The 15,461-nt window shown below is 39.2% G+C and overlaps 1 protein-coding gene across 3 annotated transcripts in view; it reads left to right on the top strand.

The window, feature by feature from the left end:
• Positions 1-15,461, top strand: part of AIG1 (androgen induced 1) — a 247,455-nt gene that overhangs the window by 23,854 nt on the left and 208,140 nt on the right. The window lies entirely within an intron of this gene.

Genomic DNA, 15,461 nt, shown 5'->3' with positions numbered 1-15,461 from the left:
TGACAGACATATTGAGACGTACACAATCTTACATAAGTAGTTCAAAAAACTTTTATAAAGGGAAAACATCTGCGTAACCACCACTCAGAACAAAATATCAAATATGAGCAGGACCCTAGAAATCGTCCTGCATCCCCTCCATGTCCTTACCCCCTCAGAAGTAACCGTTATTCTGACCTCTGACCTCTATCACTGTAGGTCAGTGCTGCCTGTTCTTAATTTCTGTAGAAATGGAATCATGCAACACGTACTGTTTTTTTTTCTCTAGTTTCTTTTTGTTCAGCATTGTGTCTGTGAGGTTTGCAGCTACCTGTGGTGGCAAGTGGCATTCATGTGTTCTTTTTCATTGCTGTGTGGAACTCCATCTTGTATATTTTAAAATGTATTTCCCGTTCTGTTGCTGATGCACTTATGAGTTATTTCCAGTTTTTAGCTATTAGGGATAATGCCTCTATGAACATGTTTATAAATATGTTTGGTGGGGGCGCCTGGGTGGCTCATTCGGTTAAGCGGCTGCCTTCGGCTCAGGTCATGATCCCAGGGTCCTGGGATCAAGCCTCGCATCGGGCTCCCTGCTCAGCAGAGAGCCTGCTTCTCCCTTTCCCTCTGCCTGCCGCTCTGCCTACTTGTGCTCTCTATCTCTCTGTCAAATAAATAAATTAAAAAAAATATGTTTGGTGCACATGTATGTGCTTGTGTGTCTAGAAGTAGAATTGCTGGGTTTTAGGGGACACATATGTTCAGCTTCGTGGATACTGCCAAACTTCGTGGATACTTTCCAGAGTGGCTTTAAAGATATACATTCCTGCCGGCAGTGTTTAAGAATTCCAGTTATTCTGTATCCACACCAACACTTTATGGTGTCCATTTTTGGGATTTATTTTGTTTTACTATTTTTGTTTAGCTCTTTGGGGGTATGCAGTAATGCTTCTTTGTGGTTTCAATGTGTATTTCTCTGGTCACTAATAAGGTCAAATTTTTAAATTTTCTTATTGGCCATTTGAGTAGCCTCATTGATGAAGCACCCATTGAAGTCTTTTGCCATTTTTAAAAAGTTGGGTACTCCCCCATTTACCTTCTGATTGATAGGAGGCTTTTTTTTTTTAAGAAGTCCATTTTCAGATATGTATATATTACTAATATATTTCCTTCTCTATAGCTTATCTGCACTGTTTATGGTACCTTTTGATCAGTGGAAGTTCTCTTTTTTTTTTAAAAGGTTTTATTTATTTATTTGACAGAGAGACACAGTGAGAGAGGGAACACAAGCAGGGGGAGTGGGAGAGGGAGAAGCAGACTTCCCGCTGAGCAGGGAGCCCAATGTGGGACTCGATCCCAGGATCCTGGGATCATGACCTGAGCTGAAGGCAGACGCTTAACGACTGAGCCATCCAGGCGCCTGATCAGTGGAAGTTCTTTCAGTGAAGCTTAATTTATTACTCTCTTGCATTACTGTATATGCTTTCTATTATCCTTTTAAGAAATATTTACATAATCCAAGGTTATGAAGTTATTCTCCTATGCTGTGTTCTAGAAGTTTGGTCATTTTGCCTTTCACATTTATGATCCATCTGGCAATGATTTTTGTGTATGGTGTGAGGTAGGAGTGAAAGATCATTTTTTTCTCACATGGACATCCATTCTTTTGCCCAAAGGATAGCAGTGGCTGCTTTGCTATAAATCAGGTGACTGATCCTATGGGAGTTTGTGTCTGGACTCTTTTCTGTTCATTCGGTCTATTAATCTATCCTTGCACTTATGTCACATTTTTTTTTAAATAAAGATTTTATTTGTCAGAGAAAGGAGAGCAAGCGCATAAGCAGGGAGAGCGGCAGGCAGAGGGAGAAGCAGGCTCCCTGCTGAGCAGGGAGCCCAATGTGGGACTCAATCCCAGGACCCTGGGATCATGACCGGAGCCCAAGGCAGACGCTTAGCTGAGTGAGCCACCCAAGAGCCCCTGATGCCACATTCTTTTAATTACTGTACTGTAAATTAAATCTTAATATCTGATAATATAAGTTCTCCAACTTTGTTCTTCCATATTATTTTTATTCATCTTGACCTTTTGCATTTTCACTTAATTTTAGAATCTGCTTGCCAAATTTTACACAAAACTTTTAGATTATTAATTGGAATAACGTTGAATCTATAATCAATTTAGGGAGAATTCACATTTTTCAATATGGTACCTTCCAGAACATAGTATTTTTCTCCATTTCTTTAGGCCTTTATTAACCTTATCTCAGTAAAGTTTTGTGGTTTTTCTTTGTGGTAATCTTGCTCATCTTTCATTAGCTTTATTATGAGGTATGTGCCCTGTTTTTAGTAGAGAGCTGCTTCTAGTTTGTGTAGAAGCAAACTCTTCCTTTAGACTCACACTCTTAAACAAAATGTTAACAGAGAAACTCTATTTTGAAACTGAAGAGAGGAAGTGCCCTTGCGCCTTGAGGAGGAGGTGTGGGGTTTTTTGTTGTTGCTGTTGGTTTGAGGTAGGTGAGAGGTAGTATGTCTTGTCCAGATGGAATCTTTGGAACATCCTTAAAAGCAGCAGATGTGTGTGGGAAGAATGACAGCAGACTGACTTACTGCCTTGGGTAATTGCATAGTTGAATGAAGAAACCAATGCATATTTTAAGTAGCTGAAGCACATTCACCAATGTGAAATGAATGCCCATTCTAAGCCAATGGATTATATACTGGTCCTACCTTCCTAAGTCTTTGATTTACCTTCACCAATCACCAGAGATTAAAAGTTGTAGAATTACCGATCAAAATATTCTCAAGGTGACTGAGTAAGGAATAAATTTGTTGAATTCACCATCAAGCATATTTCCCATTAAATTTTAAAAATCTTCAAAATTTAATAAATCATGCATGAGTCAGAGCTACAGTTTCAGAGTTGAAGTCTCTTGGAATTCTGATTACTTGCTTTATTTTTCTTCCCTTTTGTAGTCACACTTTGGGAAAGATTATTTCTTACTGAGTCCAGTGTCTCAGCTCTAATTCACTTTTCACACTAGCTGGTCTCTCCTAAAGTCCATTGAAACTGCACTCATCTTTGAGACACAAAGACCTCTTCATCGTCAGATCCAGTGAAAACGTGTGCACTTCAATTTCTTTTCAACATTTGAGGTTACTGAAATATTCCTTCTCTGTGGAACTGTTCTTCCATGGTCTAACTCTTCCCTCTCTGACACTCCCTCTCAAGCTATTTTTCAGGCGCTCTGTATTCCATAAATGTGGGTATTGCAAATGGCCAGCTTCAGACTCATTGTTTTCTCATTGTGAACTCTCCTTCTGGGGGAGCTCGTTCACGCTCACAGCTTCAGCCACAAATCACTATTCTTGAAAGACCCTACACTATAAACACCTATGTCCAACTGTCCGTTGGACTTCTCTGTTAAAGTGCCCCCAATGACACCTTAAATTTAAGATGTCAAAGGGGGAAACTTTTTAGCATGCTCTGCATCTCGGCAAATGGCACCCTTTCTGGTAGGCCTGAAGGCTGGGGGTGGTTGTGGGCTCTTCTTTCTCCTTTCTGCCCCCAGAGCCAGTGGCCGCATCCTGGCTATGCTCCAGTCTAGGTCCTCCTTTCTAGTTCGACTGCCTTTTTTTCTGTTCTCACTCCTGCTTACTTAAATAGCAGCCTCTCTGCCTTCAGTTCTTGTCACTCTCCAAACCATTATCTGTTCTCGGAGCGATCTTTCGAGAATGTGCTACTCCTCTGTTTAAAGCTCGGCAATGGGTCTATTTGTCCTTTAACATAAAAGTAAAACTTCTTCATATGGCTTCAAAAGCTAGTCTTCTTCAAGCTCCTCTGCCTTCTCCAGTCTCACCTCTTGACATTACCTCTTTTTCACGTGACATACAAGTTATCCAGAACTACGTGCCGTTCCTCCCGTCACTGCCCGCCCTTCACAGGCGTGGCTGCTTCTTCCTAGGATGGGCACCCTGCCCTCCTTATCCATTGCTCTCTTTTGGGGACTGCTTCGTATTCATCCTCCAAAACTCAACTGAGATATGACACACCCTAGGGGGGGAATATTTTCACATCCTTCCCCACCAGACTGGATAATATTCTATCACATTTAAGTATTTATGTTGATCATCCCACTCTGAACTTCTTGAAGGCAAGGAACATGCATTTCATGTTTACATCTTTCCTCTGTGCCTGCTTTTATAAACAGGCACTGTGTTAGGCAATAGGTTTGTAAAGATTACGGCATCACTTCTTCCCATGGGCCTCTCACAATATAGAAGGACAGAAACATGAACAGATAATTACTGTGTAATTTGGTGAGTGTCACATTACAGGTATTTTTTGAAACATGGAAGAAGGAGTGCCTGATTCTGGATCTGAGAAAGTTCTATTTAAGTATACACAAGGGATCTCCAGAGAAATAATGTGTGGAGAAACAATCCTCCAAGTAAAGATTATCTCCAGGAAAATTCCTGGCAAATTCATAGCCAGTTTTACCAGATGCTGTCCAGAAATTGTTCATTCAGATCTCCAGATGCACAGAACTGCAGGGAAGCTAAAATATTTGCCAATGATACCTGAACATGTGAATAAACAGTAGGTGGTTTGGTTGGAGAGAGACACACATTCAGCTTAGTTGAGACTGGAAAGAATTCATCATCTTATTTTGTGTGCCCAGGAGCTCTCTGACAAAAATTTCTAACCCTAATTGAGAAAAAAGTCCATTCTGACTTTGTAAATGTTTGCCTTTATAGTGAATAAGAAGAACCTAAATGCTTGAAAGGCCCAAACTCCTTTTTTTTTTTCCACATATAATTTTAAATCCCAAAAAACAATCCGGCAAAGTCGGATCTTTACATTTTGGTTTCTGTCCACTCACATCTCAGGAGAGGACACTTCATGGTTGATAGCTGTTTCATAGGCAGGTTACCAGGCCTGAGGGGTAATGGCCAGAACCTCGTGTGGTTTAGGATGAATCAACACTTGTAGCGGTCAAAGAAGGAAGCCGAATTCATGTGGCCGAGACAATCTAGTCTTTATACAGGATTGTAGTAGGGGACACCTATTCATACCTATAGACTTGAGGGACCATGACTGGGCTTCAGGGAGTTTGGAGAGTCCCTAAAATTCCACGCAAAATTGAGTCTGTGCATATAAGGAGAAAGGCTATAATTTTCATCATGTCCTTAAAGTTCTTGTAACTCAAAGGGCCACTGGTCTACACACTTTGGTTTATGTTTATGTTTATTTATTTATTTTGTAATCACGTATTGAGGATTTAGCTATTAGTCGTTTTGCTCAGTGCTGATTTACTGTTGTGATGTGTGTTGCACGGATGCGTGGAATGATTCAGATTCCAGTTAACATTAACTGAGAGCCTACATTCCAGGTGCTTCCACATGCAGAATCTCACTTAATCTTCAAGGTAAATCTGTGGAGTCATGCTCTTACAACCATTTTACAGAAGAGGAAACTGAAGTTCAGAGTATAAAAGAACTTGCCTAAGGACAAGTGACTCAAACAAGTAGACTGGACTTAAGAATCTAAAGCGAGGGGCACCTGGGTGGCGCAGTCAGTTAAGCATCAAACTCTTGATTTCGGCTCAGGTCATGATCTCAGGGTTGTGAGGTTGAGTCCCATATGGGGCTCCGTGCTGGGCGTGGGGCCTGCTTAAGATTCTCTCTCTCCCCCTGCCCCTCCCCCTACTCCCTCTCTGCCTCTCTCTCAAAAAAAAAATACACATATATAATAATATATATAATAAATATATAATAATATATATAAAGACAGAGCATTATACTCCTCCCTGTGAAGTTCACAGTCTTCTAGAGTATACAGACAGAAACAACACCTAAATACAGTGACATACATGCAAGGATAGAGGAATATACAACATTCAATCTTAGCACCAAGGCATATAGGGTCACTCCAGCTGTCAAGGCAAGAGAGGAGATGGGTCTCCAAGGATGAGTAATGGGAGAGGGGCGGGCTGGATTTAGGCTGAGGTAAAAGCATTTGTAAAACACACCCCTGTGAGCTAGCCTTCTGCTTGGGAAAAAATGCTAGTGGTTAGGAACAGTGAGCACATAAATAAGTAAATAAGTGAATATCAGAGAATGAAAAGGCACACGTCGGGGAACCAAGTTCTGCCCTGTGTGTTTCCACCTCAGTTAACTTTATCTACAGTTCCCTTCCAGAAACTAGCCCAGGCTATACAGGTAGCCACAATTTAAAATAAGTTTTTAGAAATTCCCCCCCCAAAAAAGAAATTCTTCCCCAAACCTGATTGAGTAGGTGTGCTCCTCATCCTCTGAGAAGTGCTAGAAGGACATTTTGATTCTGTAAATTCTCTTAGGACAGAGTAGTATTGTAAACATTTTCTTAACCTAATTTGATTGCAAACAAAATCCCAAGCCTAACAACCAACCCAAACACTTAGGTAACGGCTTCAACCTATTTCATGGCCCCAAAGAGCAGGAAAGTTAGTTGGAAAAGTATATTTTCAAGCTGAGCTATCAAAACATGTATCTGTTTTCAAAAATCTTACAGGGATAATAAATTTAGTCCCTGGGTTTTTTTCCTCCCAAAAAACAGCATAGCTAGTTTAAAACAACACTAGATAATTCCTAAGGGGAAACGCTGTAAGAACCTTTGACATAATTAGTCGATGCTTTCGCTTGCTGTTTTAGTTACACATTTGCAACAAGTTCTCAGAAATATGAATGGAAAATCTTCTCTGATTCCACTTTCAATATGTGGGAAAGAAAATGCACAAAGGTGGGAGTGGTGGCAAAGAGAATATGAGCAAATATGAGGCCAGCACTATTTTTATTTTATTAACAATTAGACATAGTGAGTTATCATTTGAGTAAAATGTTTAGTCTGTGTGTATTTTTCCACTTATAAAAGTTTGTTAGAGACTACAATCAAATTTTCAATGAATGTCAGCTTACAGGTGCTCGACCACTATACACGATCATCAATTGTTTAAAGTATCCTGGCTAAAAGATTTATTTTTAGATCATTATTTCTTTGTACAAATGTTTTACATAAATTTGAGATCATACTGTATATAAAATGCTTTTCTGTGCCTGTATTTCTTCCTATGTAAAACCAGAATTATTGGAGCCCCTGACTCATAAGGTTGTCGTAAAGATGAAATTAGATGGGTTAATATCGTGCCCAGCACGGTGCCTGGCACTCACCCAGCATTCAAGTAATAGTAGTTGTTGCTGTTGTGGTGATGGTTACTTTTCATTACCATTTTTTATACTTGATTATCTATCTTAAACATTTTCTCAAGTTGTCAACTGTTGTTCAAAGACATGGTGTTTCTCAGATATATAACAGTCCACTATTCCCTCAAGATTTAAGTAATGTCATTTTGATCAGTTTAGCAATTTCCAGATTGTTGTTTCCTTTTTTTTTCAGATTGTTAATAGTATAAACTCCACTGAAACAAATGTTTTTTATCCATAAGTCTTTGTGACCAAGTAAGATGCATTTCTAAAAGTATTTTAAAGACTTTTGATTCTTATGTCCAAATTACATCCCTGAAAGATTCTACCGATTTGGAAATGCCCACCTGTATTACAGTGTTTAAATAAGAATTAAGTAAATGCAGAAGAATGTGGAGAAATGTCAGAGAAGGCTGTAAGTTTCAGAGCCAGAATATTTGCATTCATTGTACCGTAGGAGGCAAGACAATTATATTATGATGTTTAATTTTTCATGTTTAAAAGAAGTGTTTGTGTGTTGAAATAAAAGCATTGCATTGAAGTCGAAAGGCCTGATTCCTGCACTGGCTGATATAGGAATAGACATAAGCTTGAAGTCACTCTACCTCTCAGAGTTACACACTCACAATTTGTAAAATTGTGATATAATGTGTGTCTTAAAGGACTTTTGTGTGGCAGTTAAATAGGACTGTGCATGAAAAGCACCAAACAAAGGTCCTGGCACGTGGCAAGCACCTGGGGTTGACCACAGTGTTATTGATCGAGAGTGTAATTTTTGTTGAAGAGCAAACCTTTACCTTCCTCAGTTACTGGCATCTGTAGATTATATACAGTAGTAGAGTTCCCATTAGGTGTCTTGGCTGCTCCATGCATGAGCTGAGGACAGAACTCTATTACCTTTCAGCTTGTACTGTTAACATTTTTGATTATCCTGGTTCGGGTTAACTTGATGTAGTTCTGTTCCTTGACGGAGCATACATTTGGTTCCTGTCTTGTTCCAAGCACTGAGCTGTATCATTGGTGATATAGTAATGAATAAAATATAACTTTGTCCTAGATAGGTTCATAATCTAGACAGGAAGTCGTTAGCATTTTTTTCTGGATGTTCTTCTTCTCTTTATATTTAGTGAACATTTTTTGGTACTCTTCATTTGCGCTGTGCTCTGGTAGGTATTTGGAGTTGAAAGTAAGCAATGATAAAACCAGGCCCCGCCTCAGAGATGGTAGGCATGCTGGATGTAGGCTAACTGACATTCTTGGTACAGAGTATGGGCTTTCAGTCAGAAGGTCTGGGTTCACATTTAGGCTTCAAAATGTCCTTGTTGAATGACTTTGAGCAAGAAAATGGAAAGAAGTAAAATTCAATTTTTCATTCATTCATCTGGCAAGCATTTATTGAGTGCCAGGGATTCAGCAATGAGTAACATATCCAGCAAGCACCTGACCTCATGGAGTCCAGGTTCCAGTGAGGGAGGGGAAAGGGTGTGAAAACTACCCCTCCCTCCCCGAAGAGAGGAATAAAGGCAGTGTTGTCCTCAGGGAGGAGGGGCTGCAGTTTTACAGAATTGCAGGGGAAGCCTCACTACAAGCTAATGTTTGAATGAGGCAAGTGAGGGGTGATTCAAGGGAGCATCAGATATAATGGCCCCAAGTTGGGGTGCAGAGGAGTTGGAGCAGAGAGAATGAGGGGGGAAATGGCAGGAGATGTGTTGTTAAGGACTTTGGCTTTTGCTGGACCTGAAATAGGAAGCTTTGGAAGGGGTTTGAATAGAGTGACATGATCTAACTTGTAACAGCCTCATTCTGGCTGTTGTATAGAGCAGAGGGGAGAAGACCAGAAAAGCAGGGTGGTCAGATGGGGAGGCTTTTCCAACAAACCAAATGAGAGTTGGTGGCAATATAGAGCGTGAGATAGTAGTAGAAGTGGTGCACCGTGTCAACGGAATAAAGCAAATAGGATTTGCTAATGAACATGGGCTTGGGACTCATGTTACTATAAAGTCTGAGTTGTCATCAATTGATGTAGGAGAAGCAGACTTGTGGGGGAACACAAAGAGCTCATTTTGGGACTTGTTGAGTTTGAGTTGCCTATTCGACTTTTCAAATGCAGATGTCTAATAGGCAGATGGCATTCAAGGGAGAGGCCACAGCTAGAGATGTCAGTGTGGGAGTCATTATCAGAGAGATGGTATTCAAAGTAAGACACTGGGTCAGATCTCTGCAGCTGGAAAAGAGAAGAGGTCCAGTGATTGAGCCCTGGGGTATACCAGCCTTTGGAGGTGGAGAAGTTGAGAAAAAAGCAAAGAGATGGAGGAGTGTCCACTGGGAAAGATAAAAAGGAAAACTTGCAGAACAACCTATGTGAAAGCACATTATGGGTCATAAACTACCATATAGGTGATCATGAGGCAACCATTGTACACTTTTGAAAAAATGTAGTATATCATGATATCTTGTGCAAGATTTGATTGGGGTATTTTTCATGTATAGCCTTTACCCTGCTCGCTATGGTCACTGCCAAAAACCTATCTTTTTACTAAGTGATGCCCTGATGTCCTCATGACATGTAAGATTTAAAGATTTTCTATCAGGAATGGATTCAAGCACGAGGATGTTTGGGTGCCCCTGGAGCTACTTACATGTGGCCCTGTGCAGAATGTTCCATGATAATATTCAAGCAGAAATAGTGACCTCAGCCTCTAAACTTGCTACGTAAAAACACTGATTCAGAAAAGCACAAAAGGAATTTACGTCCACAAAGATTAAAATATTGTTAAAATGGATGTGCACGTTATTTACAATATGCTCTCAACATTAAGGTAAGACATACCGTTGGATTTAAGACATGGGCCAGGTTTTTGTCGTTAAAGACACCTTCCAGAAAATAGTTTGTGTCAGCTTTTGTCACCTTGTATGTGTAAAAAGCTTTTCCATATGTCAACTATATTCATTCAATTGACAGAAATTAGCATCATGAGGATATTATGCTATATGAAATGAGCCAGTCACAGAAGGACAAATACTACTTGACTCATTTCTATGAGGTATCTAAAATACACTCATAGAAGCAGAGTAGAACAGTGGTTGCCAGGGGCAGGGGAGAGGGAAATGAGGAGTTGCTAATAAATGGGTGTAAAGTTTCAGTTATGCAAGATGAATAAATTCTCGGGACCTGTTGTACAACATTGAGCCCATAGTTAACAATACTTCAGGGTACACTTAAAAAAAATCTGTTAAGAGGGCAGATCTCATGGTATTAGTACCATGATAAAAATTAAAAATGAATAAAAAAAGGAAATTTAGTAGCATAACCCCAAAACGTACCATTTATGTTGCCTTATGATTGATAGTGTTAAAAAGTAACTGAATTGTAAGATCCCAGGATGAGTTTTTCAACAACGAGGAACTTGAGAGACCCAAATAAAAATCATTACCAAAGCCACTCCTATACAGAGCTTCTGGAGAGTGTCCCAAAGAAAGAATTTTCATAGGACTTTGTCCTTATCACTTACCAACAAATTTCTAAGATCATGTCTGGGAGCACTGTGGCTACCAGAGGATCCTAGCTTTTGCCCATATGTGCTTAATTTAAATATCAAACACGTCATAAATCTTGCAACATACATCCTTAAACTAGAGGTTATTTAAGGCTAATGAAAGTATGTAAGAATTTTCATAGGATGTGGCCCTCTCAAGAGATATGCATCAGTGGGGCAATATTTGGGTGAGTGGAGTAAAATTTATTTCCAAGTAGTGGGTAACAAACACTAGTCCCAAATGCACAGGCAATTTGTTCTGATTGCAGTAGATGTACACTGTGGAAGGGAATGGAGTTGAGGCTCTGGTGCTTCCTTGTAGTCTGAGAGGCAGTGTGGGTTTACAAAACTGTGCAGCTTTCACTTAAGATAAAGAGAACAGTTTTGTGTCTGCAATGGCTTATGAATACTTTGGGCTTAGTTATCTAAGTGGTGTATTCCTGCCTTTATCCATTGTTTGGAATTTGGGGCTTCTGGTTGGCTCTAGAGGCTTGGATAGAGGCATTCATCCCTATCTGTGAACCCTAATCAGTGAACAGATTGGTGTGCTGAGCATAACACAGCATAACAAAGGAAAATAATGCCACTAAAAGAAAGATTTTTCTGATTCTGCATTTGGGGAGATTTCATTCAGGATATCTTGAAGTCACAAAAGAAAAGTTGGGCTTTGTAATGTTGACTATTCTGTCCTGGGCTCAGCATCAACAATGGATTTTTTTAAAAAGTAACTGAGGCTGATGTTATATATACGACATGTAAGCTTCCTCATGGACAGTCTGTGAATTTGACATAATTTGTTGAACACCTTTAGATAATATTTTCAATTCAACTCTCGTGTCCCCTATTATGATAGAAAAGATGGATAGATTAGCTCTTATTTGTCCACCATATTCTCTAGCATTCACCAGTTTGAAACATTAACCTTTAGCTGCCACATTCTGATCAAGAGAGTTATTGACTAAATTGAACATCTCAGGTTATATTAAGAATGAGGTGTATGTATTTTTCAGAGTATCTGATCATTTTATAACTTTGTATTTGCTGCAGACTGAATGTTTGTGTCCTGTCCTTCTGCTACACCCTCCAACCCCCTCCCCAACAATTCTCTGTTGAATTCTGACTCCCAGGGTGATGGCATCCGCAGGCGAGGCCTTTGGGAGGTGATTACGTCAAGGGGTGGAGCCCTCATGAATAAGATGAATACTCTCATAAAAGGTTCCAGGGAGAGGAGAGGTAATTCGGGGCAAAGATGGCGGTCTGGGAATGGGGTTGTCACCAGTACTTGATCTTGGACTCCCCAGCCTCCAGAACTGTGAGAAATAAATTTTTGTATTTTATAAGCCACTTCTAGTGTATGGTATTTCCTATACCAGCCCAAACAGACTAAGACAACATTACCTAAAGCTTTTCTCCCAAAGAGGTTCCTTACTCTTTTTTCCCTTCTCTCCTTCCCCTTCCACCCTCTCTCTCTTCCTTCCTTCATTACCTACAGGCAAGATTGCCATAAATAGTCCCTGTTAGCTATTTGGAGAAACTGTGAGAACCACACAGTGGCTTAGCACTGTGGTTAGCAACCAAGACTTTGGTTGTACCAAGTCTTCACTGTGCAAGTGTTAACTCTCATAAACAAGTAAGCATTTGATTTTCTACTGGCAAAACCTTGTGGTAATTATTTCAAATAATATTATTCTTAGTGATTCTTATTTAAACAAAAAAAAAACTAAAAAAAATCTTATTCAGAAGCACTTAGAAATTTATAAACAGCTTTTTACTAAATTTAGTATACCCAGAACAAGATAGTTTTCCATAAAGTTGATTTTCCTAGCTATCTTTAAAATTTAGTACAAATTTATACTTTCCAGTTTCTAACAAAAAGCTGATGATTTTTGTTATTCCAGTGAGGAAATTATTGCTTGTTTTCAAAATTATTGTACCTTATGAAGCAACATAAGATATGTACTTTCTGTGTTCTGAGTTCTTAGAGTTCTATTTTTATCTCTTCCCGAATTTATACTTTTTAATTTTATTTGACTTTTTGATGTGTGGTATTGAATCAAGTTCTCTCAGAAGTTTCTGGATGAATACTGTTTTTAGAAGAAATGTATATTTTTATTAATACTTGCTAGAACTTTTCCAGAGGATTTTGGATTTTCTTGCTTTATTCCATCCATAACAAAAGTGATGGGACTAGCTTTATCCCTTTGTGAGGTATAAATCAAACTAATGTATCAAAATGATATACACTCATCATTTTTTTGTATTGTTCTCTCCATGTAGAGTTTTGGCTATTGATATTTCCCTCTATTTATTAGCATTTAAACACACGCTCTACTTATGAGAACAGAATGTGGCAAGGTCAAAAGAAGATGCATTACTTTAATGTAATTAAAAGGAAAGATGCCATTGTTTATATTTCTATTGATGTAGGACACTCAGTTACTATTCATTGTTTTAGAAACATGTTTTATATTGATATACTTCATTGATGGATTCCCAAAATGTCTCTGATATTTTTTTTAAGATCAATGTTTGTTTTTTGACTCCAATCTCTTTTAACTTTTTTTTTGTCCCCAAATTTACAATAACATAATTAGTACATGAAATTCACTCCTCACAATACATTTTGTCCTCAACTCTGCTGATCTTTATCTCATCCAGTCTGGAGCTTGGTGCCATAGCCGCCCTTGGATCTCGTTGTCACCGAGAACGGCTCGACCTCTAACTCCTTCTCTGATCACAGTGTCCCATCTTTCAGTCCGTTCGCTCCCACCAGACAGGTGACCACCCCCACTGGGCAAAGGACTCCCATTGTCTCTCTCTCCCTCTCGACTTGTTTTTCTCTAACCAGTCTAAACCCTGTGATCTGCCTTTTCTTACTCATCTCCTGATACTCTCACTGCCCTAGTGTCTTGCTGGGCTTGCCTTCCAAACCCTCAAACCCATTAGGTCCAATTTGGATGAACTGTAACTAGGGTGCCAAGCACAATTGCAAACAAATAGCACAGCAGTGCAGGTCAGTGGACATGCAGTTCTGCCAGCACCTTTCTTAAGGGGCCCTCCTTGCATGCCATCTTTCCACCAGTCCCAGGTTAGGCTCCCTGCCACCCATTCAGCTGTTACCACTGTTATTAATTCTGTAATTGGCAGATGGGTAATAATACTACTTGTTGTGGTATGTTGCGGCAATCTCAAGGGTTGCAGTACTGAGTTAAAGCCAAAGCCTCACCTCACTGGCCTACAAGAGAGTCAGGTATTTATTAAACAGCAACACTATTGATGATTTCATTATACTTGAATCAGGTGGTAAGGAAAACAAGGTAAAAGGTGACCTGAGCTGTGTACTGGGAAGGGAAGAGGGAGGTCTAAGTCTGCTGTGGGTGGCATTTTATTATCATTGTCTTCTCCTTGTAGTTTTACCACATGTGTATTCCTGGGCTAATACTGTGGATTTTTATTCAGTTCTTTTAGGACTTTATTTAAATAATATCATAGCTTTTCCATCTTCTCCAGCTTACTTTTATTGTTCAACATTATGCTTGAATGATTCACCTATGTTGATACAGGTAACTCAAGGTAAATTATTTTTACTGCCATGTATTATTCTTTTAATACCTCTGTTTATTTATCCATGGCTGTTTGTGCACATTTGGGTTGTATTCTATTTTCTTTATCATTACAATTCTGAAATGAACAGGAAGGTCATGATAATGACTGGTTAAATTTCAACACATAAACAAAATTTCATTTTGGCCATTCACTTCAGCCTTCTCTGTCTAACACAAGTATCACAAATTAGTAGCAAAAATAGACCACCTTGAATGTTCTACCATATTTAAAATGTTAAAATAATATCTCCATTGGTTTTCCTAATTTACTCTCTATGAAAGATGACATAAAATAATTAAATGGCCCAAAGTCAGGAGGTAGGATTCATGTTGCCAGACTGAATAATTAAAATCAAATGTTCGTCCCTGATTCTTTGGTGTTTCATTAGAATAAATGAAACCATGTCCTCAGTGCTATTAAATACCAATGAAGTCATGGTGAATTAAATGACTATATTGTTTCTCAGCTCCAGATTCACTCTGTAATATCGGCTCTTCCATAATGGACTGGACTTTTTAAGCATGTCTCCTTCACTGTGACGTTAAGTAGAGGGTGCTGAAGGGCGTTGCACAAGGAAGGGGTTTTTGCTTACTGGTTCCAGCTGCTGCCGCATTGATCAGCTGCCTGGAGAGGAAGATGTCTAATATTGCTTCTCCCCCCGCCACAGGCAGGGGTATGCGGACCCTTAGTGACCACATCCTTCTGGCCCTCCCAAGAAGGGCATCTCGTGCTCTAGTGTTCTATATCATCTTCCATACTTGGTATTATCAGACTTTTCTGTGTCATTAATGAAATTATAAAATGTCTTTAGGGACTTTAATTTTGTCTGAGATTTTCATTGTCACTTAAGTTGGATGATGGGAAGACTTTTTTTGAGCACTAGCTTCATACTTTCTTAAACTATAAGGGCTCTGGGATTTCATTAATATTCCCAATCTAGAGGTAAATATTGTGGAGTCCTACATGAACTAGTGGACAATAGACATGAAAAGAATGATTCCTCTTCTATTTGTCAGGCTCTGTAAGAGTAAAGTTCAAAATGATATATTAAACTAATGAATATGGTAGAACACTGGCCAATTGGAGCAAATACTGGCTGAG

This window comes from Zalophus californianus, chromosome 7 (assembly GCF_009762305.2).
Source record: "Zalophus californianus isolate mZalCal1 chromosome 7, mZalCal1.pri.v2, whole genome shotgun sequence".
NCBI lineage: Eukaryota > Metazoa > Chordata > Mammalia > Carnivora > Otariidae > Zalophus > Zalophus californianus.
Note: the sequence above shows the minus strand (reverse complement) of the source record. Positions and strands in the feature narration are given on the sequence as shown.